This window comes from Myotis davidii, unplaced genomic scaffold (assembly GCF_000327345.1).
Source record: "Myotis davidii unplaced genomic scaffold, ASM32734v1 scaffold506, whole genome shotgun sequence".
Lineage (NCBI taxonomy): Eukaryota > Metazoa > Chordata > Mammalia > Chiroptera > Vespertilionidae > Myotis > Myotis davidii.
The window spans coordinates 585,440-592,591 of NW_006297140.1; the positions used below are offsets into that span (position 1 = coordinate 585,440).

At 38.8% G+C, this 7,152-nt stretch overlaps 1 pseudogene; it reads right to left on the bottom strand.

Annotated features, from left to right (window-relative positions):
* Window positions 1–4,927: 4,927 nt before the first annotated feature.
* Window positions 4,928–5,655, bottom strand: LOC102758409 (annotated as a pseudogene).
* Window positions 5,656–7,152: the final 1,497 nt, after the last annotated feature.

Genomic DNA, 7,152 nt, shown 5'->3' on the forward strand with positions numbered 1-7,152 from the left:
AATAGCCTTTTTAGATTTAGTGTTTATCTATGAAGACTGGGTTATGCTATGTGCATGTATTAGATAGCTTTGGATAATGATATATGATTAATGCTAATCAATTGACTTTGTGGGAAGGAAATAACTGTTTTATGTGAGCATAAAGCATTAAAACATAATATAGAAAATTAACTGTTTATGACTGTATTAGAGGCCTGGTGCACAAAATTCATGCACTGGAGTGGGTTGTCCCTCAGCCCAGCCTACACCTTCTCCAATCTGACATCCCTCTTACAATCCAGGACTTCTGGCTCCCAACCACTCACCTGCCTGCCTGCCTGATTGCCTCTAACCACTTCTGCCTGCCAGCCTGATCAGCCCCTAACCACTCCCCTACCAGCCTGATCGATGCCTAACTCTTCCCCTGCTGGCCCGATCACCCCCAACTGCCCTCCCCTGCAGGCCTGGTCACCCACAACTGCCCTCCCCTGCAGTCCTGGTCACACACAACTGCCCTCCCCTGCTGGCCATCTTGTGCCTGCATGGGGGCGGCCATCTTGTGCAAGAATATGATGGTCAATTTGCATATTACCTCTATATTATATAGGATATAGTCTTTAAAAGGAGTATTAATTCATAATATAGGTAAGGTAGTTTTTATATCCTAGTATATTCTGTAAAAGAAATCTTCTGTATTTATCACCTATTCACCTCCTTATCTATTAGTTTGCTTTGTATCTCTGTCTTCTGACTTGTCTGTCACCTGCTATATTGGCATTTGATATTTGATAACTTACTATATATATAATCCTTTGTACATAAGATAAAGTACAAAAAGTATCTTGAAAACTGACTGAGATTTATATATATGACATAAAACCATAACGTTATTACTGTTATTTTCTATGAAGGAAATTTTGCCTATGAAAGTGACCTGACTTCTTTAGAAGGTATACTTCCTGCTCCATCATCTCTCTCAGAGCCAATATCTTTTTCTGTAGCTATGGAATGGTATTCCTCCTTGTAAATATGGCAAATGAAAAACTTAATCTTCTATAATATGGTGAAAATAAAACAAAATATCCTTCCTAGGATATTTTAGGTGAGGTCCTTTGCTGATAGCTCCAATCAAAATATGAAAGGTGAAAGATAAACTGTTTATTTAGGGTCAATGATATTCTTAAACTGTATATAATAATAATGGTCCAAATATAAAATTTTTATTATTTGGAATTTGGCTTCAATTTTTTTTCATAAAATGAATGACATGATTTGTCAAAAGATGGTTTAATCATGTTTTACACAATTCATTGTACAATTTTATTACTTATTTTTACGAATAAATTATAGAGTATATGAGAAAAATATATTAAATATATCTAATACTTTGGAATTCATTATCACTGAGAAATTTATAATGAACCCACTTCATAATATGCTATATAAAGTACAAATGTATCATGTTGTTGATGTTGACTTAATGATGATATTGACAGTTTTATGACTAAATTCCTCAGAAGAAGAAATACAGAAAGTTAGATTTTTATCAGGTTTTTCCTTACTTTAAAATGCAACCCATGGATTCAACTATACAATTAAGTTTTAAAATAGTGTTAACTGTAATACTTTAATAGTCAAACATTTTATTAAGCTCTAACACTCTCCAATAAATTCTTAATTTAAATATTGTATATTTTATTCCTATAGCATCCATTTTTGTTAGAAGTTTTACTTTTTAGGTTCTCCTTTCACTCACTTTGTCTATATATTCATATAATTTCTATTTTCTTTAATATATTCACAATATGTATTTTACAGTTTTTGCTAATTTTAACTTCCAGGTTATATGTGGATCTTCTTCTATTGACTAATGTTCCCTCTTGACTGTGGGTCACATTTTCGCCATAACTTTTCCTTTTATGCTAGGTAAAGTACTTAAATAACCATAGGAATTGCAATTAATAGCATTTTCCGTTAATGAGGGCATGTTCTTTCCGTTAGGAAGCTAGTACTTCATTTTAATCAGGAACTAAACTGGATTGAAGCTGATTGGTGAGTTGTAACTTCAGTTTCTATCCTCTTCTGACTTAAACTGCCTTGAGCTCTGGACCCAGAATGACTTTGGAATCTAAGCATAAGGAGACTGTGGAGGTCCCTTTTGGCTTTCCATCTCAGTCTCAGTATTCAAACTGCTGCCAACACAGCAGTCAACACTCCCCAGCTATTAGTAAAAGTCCCATAGGGGGAGTCAGTGGTTCGCTGGAAAAAAACTAGATCTGCATTTTTGGCTCTTAATGCTTCCAACCTGTCACCCAAACTGAAGAGGTAAAAGCCCCACTTTCTCTTTCCATAGAAGCAGATTCCTGTACCTATGGCATTGCCAACCTTGTATACATATATTGTGCTAGACTTGCCAAATGCCCCCTTGTGGCACAGATGTCTGCTTAGCTAGGAAGGTTTTAGTCTTATTTGGAATTTAGCTCCTGTAGACTCCTTGTGTCAAGGCCTATCTATCTATCTATCTATCTATCTATCTATCTATATCATCTATCTATCATTTATCTATCTATCATCTATCATTTAATATATATATATTAATATATATATAATTTTTAGTTTACTATTTTTTCTAATGATTACAATGGAAACAAAAATGTGTTGTGATAATTTAGATCCTACCAAGAAGTAGAACTAATAGTATATTTTCAGTAGTTTTTTCCTGTTTTATATATTATGATTCAAATTCCTTGAGGACAATGATGCTAGTTTATTTTGCTAGTTTATGGGGCATGTGAAGTCATTATCTAAAGTCTAGTTCCAAAATGATGGAAAATCTTGAAAAAAAATGATTCTAGGAGACTTCATTTTGCTTATGTAAGAAAATATGTGCTTCCATTCTTCTGTCAAATATCTTTTCCCTTGATCACCTCAATGCAGTCAAATGTACATGTTTTCATGTGTTTTAAATTTGATAGGCACAATTCTTTTATTCTTGTTTTATTTCATATTATGTGTTGTTGGTTAATATTTATGGTGACTCAAAAGTCTAAAATTACTAACGTGGTCTCTACCCTGACCTTTCTATTATGTATTCCAATAAGTATATGATTTATCACTCTATCACTTCATCAGTAACTTTAAATATTTTTCACCATTTATTAACCAGGATGGGTCTTTGAGGTTCACTTGGGGAGACTAGAGTCTGATTTTACCATAGCCAGAGGACTGGAGGATGAAAAGTCTTAAAAAAATGTAGTTATCATTTATCGAGCAAGCCAACATATTTATTCATTAAGAACTTAGAAGTATGAACTGTGTAGTCAACTAATTGAATACACATCCTAATTCTTCAACTTACAAGTTATGTGATTTTAGAGATGTTACCTAACCACCTGTGCCTCATTTTACCCTTCATAAAATTGGCATAATAAAATTATCCACACCACAGTGTTGTAATTCTAATTAGTATTCTGGGAATTAAGTTGAACTATGACTTAGCCAAAGTGTTACAAAAGTATTTTTATTACTAATTTTATTAATGTTATGAGCCCCCTACTACCTAAATAGGTTGTGAAGATAAATATGTATAAAAAGTTTCCAATCTTTGCCCAGCTGGTATGGCTCAGTGGTTGAGTGTTGACCTATGAGCCAGGATGTTGTGATTTGATTCCTGATTAGGACACATGCCCGGGTTAGTGGCCCAATCCCCAGTAAGGGGTGTGCATGAAGCAGTCAATCAATGGTTCTCTCTCATCATTGATGTTTCTATCTTTCTTTCCCTCTCCCCTCTTCTCTGAAATAAATTATATCCTATCTAATAAAAGAGAAACATGGTAATTAGCGTATGACTGCTACCCTGCCCATTGGCTCAAAGCTAAAGCTGGCCCAGAATAAAAAAAAAAGAAAAGAAAAAGTAAAAAAGGAGCGGTTGGGAGCTTCAGTCACCCCCAGCCTGAAAACAGCCCTCAGCCCCTCACCCAGACTGGCCAGGCACCTCAGTGGGGACCCCCACCCTGATCCAGGACACCCTTCAGGGCAAACCAGCCAGCCCCCACACGTACACCAGGACTCCACCCTATATAGTAAAAGGGTAATATGCCTCCCAGCACCAGGATCAGCGGAGCCGTGAGGCCTCCCGGCACTGGGATCAGCATGACAGAGGGCAGCGCCCAAACCCCCTGGTCGTCCTGTGGCTCTGTGTGTGACAGAGGGCAGGGCCACAACCTCCCTATCCATCCTGCTCTGTTCGTGACAGGGGAAGGTGCCCCAACCCCCTGATCACCCTGCGGCTCTGTGTGTGACAGGGTGGGGCACCCAAACCCCCTGATTGGCCCTGCTCTGTGGGTGACAGGGGGCAGTGCCCCAACCCCCTGATCAGCCCTGCTCTGTGCATGACAGGGTACGGGGCCCCAACACCCCTGATGGGCCCTGCTCTGTGAGTGACAGGGGGCAGCGCCCCAACCCCCTGATTGGCCCTGCTCTGTGCATGACAGGGGGTGGTGCCGCAACCTCCCCATCGACCCTGCCTTGAGTGTGACAGGGGGCAGTGCCCCAACCCCCCAATTGACCCTACCCTGAGCGTGACTGAGGGTGGCATCACAACCTCCCAATCCGCCCTGCTCTGTGCATGACAGAGGGTGGCGCCACAACTCCCCAGTCAGCCCTGCTCTGAGCCCAACCAGGGCTGCACTTAGGGATTGGGCCTGCCCTCTGCCACCCGGGAACAGGCCTAAGCCAGCAGGTCATTATCTCCCGAGGGGTCCCAGACTGCGAGAGGGCACAGGCAGGACTGAGGAACCCCCCCTCCCCCCCAGTGCACAAATTTTTGTGCACCAGGCCTCTAGTATATATATATCAGGCACTTAACTAATTTAATAAAGTTTCACAAACTATATAAATATATCTAAAGTTTATATATTTTTTAGAAAGGTTATTCTCAATAACTTCTTTATAAAAGTAAGTGTGATGGTTTAACCCATCTAACTTTACTACTATTCGGTGTTACCATGTAAGGATTACTCCAGTGAATCCGGTCGCAATGCATTTCATGTGGCTGGGATTGGGCGATATGGATTATTATTCTTTCTTCTCTGATTTGGAAAACCAAATGGAACAGAAGGAGGGTAGTGACTGATGGCCATTCTCTCAGTACATCCCTGGCTTTTTTTTCTGGGCAAAGGGTGCCACATTGGAAGAGGTGGGAATATCAGTTCTAAAATCTGGTACATGGGGGTTGGGTTGCAGTCACCAAACTGGATTTCACCTCTACTTCCTTGTTTCTTCATCTGAAGAAGGGGATCCTGACTGATAATCGGAGATAACCTTATCAAGGCCCAGGTAACTTTCTTAGAGGTCTCATTCTTGTTCTATTCTCATTTTCAAAGCTGGCAACAATGACTGCATTGTTTTTTTGTCCCTATCTCACGTGGTCCACCCACATTGTGAGTTCTTCTCACAAGCCCAGGCACTGTACAAAATGTGGCTGTTCTCACAGGCTTTCAAGACGTCAGGATCAACTCTCCAAAACTTATTGAACAAATGCATCCATAGGCTGCCCTTTTGATGGCTTTTTGAGGATACCTGTGATTTTTTATATTTTTCTTGAAGCATCAGTTTCTCAGCAAATCTCTCAACTGCCTCTTTTTCTAACTTATCATGTTTTTGAACTAGCCTCATGTCTTTGATTCATCTTATTTTTAAATGCAGAACTCAGAACACTATTTTCACCCATCTGGAGAAAAACATACCTATATAGTAAGACGGTAGGACATAAATTTCCTCTTTCATGTCTTACAAATTGAATTTATACTTATCAATGTAGGTTTATACATTTTAATCATCTTTAACAATATTTTATGGAGTGAGACAACATCAACCACATTTATAAAAATCCAAAGCAACTCTGGAATGTTTGTTGCATGTATATGGTACCTGGGAGTTATTTCTTATAATCTTTATTAGCTTTTATGCTTTGGGTGTCTTAGTACCTTGACATTCAATTTTCGTTTACACTTTGGTTTCAAAAAGAGATAATTAAATGGCTTTACTTATAAAACCACTGAGATTTAAAATGTTTAATATCAAGCATTTTAAAAGAAAAATAAGATGGTGTATTTGGCACTGATTTATAAAGAAATGCTTGTGACTTGAAATTTTTTAAAAAGTTACATAAAGTGTCTATTTACATCATTCTACCATTTTTGTTCTTAATTTGTTTATATTCTATGACTGTTACTATATAGTATTACTTCTTCTAATATATGTTCTTTGTAAAATGTAAGCTTGCATGTCAAGCTTATAAAAATAGTGAATTTTGTTTTGGAAATGCATTATTTCTGAAACATATGTAAACCTATAATATCACTCTTCTCACTGGGAGATAGACTTCCAAGAGAGTAAGCACAGACTCATGTACAACTTAGAAAGCCTATTTATATTCACATAAACAGTGCCCTGGGGAAAGAAATTGCCCTATATGGCCCTGACCCGTTTGGCTCAGTGGATAGAGCATCGGCCTGCGGACTGAAGGGTCCCAGGTTCGATTCCGGCATGTACCTAGGTTGTGGGCACATCTCTGGTGGGGGCTGTGCAGGAGGCAGCTGACCAATGTTTCTCTCTCATCGATGTTTCTAACTCTCTATTCCTCTCCCTTTCTCTCTGTAAAAAAATCAATATATATATAAAAGAAATTGCCCTGTATGGCCTAAGTTCAACATTAAATTCATTTCATAAAGCAGCATGAATAAAGCTTCAACTCTTAATGAAATAAATGTGCCCTTTGAGGAAGTATAGGCTCATCTGTCACTTGTTGCTCCCCAAACACTTGAAAGGTTGAAAATATTCCATCCCAAATTTGATACATTAAAAAAAACTAGCCGAAACCGGTTTGGCTCAGTGGATGGAGCGTTGGCCTGCGGACTGAATGGTCCCGGGTTTGGTTCCGGTCGGGGGCATGTGCCTTGGTTGTGGGCATATCCCTGGTGGGGGATGTGCAGGAGGTGGCTGATCATGTTTCTCTCTCATTGATGTTTCTAGCTCTCTATCTCTCTCCCTTCCTCTCTGTGGAAAGTCAATAAAATATATTAAAAAAAAAACCAAAACTGGTCTCCAGAATAAAGTCAGTGGAACATTTGATTCATCCTGTTGGCCTAATGAAAATGCAAATCCTTGCGT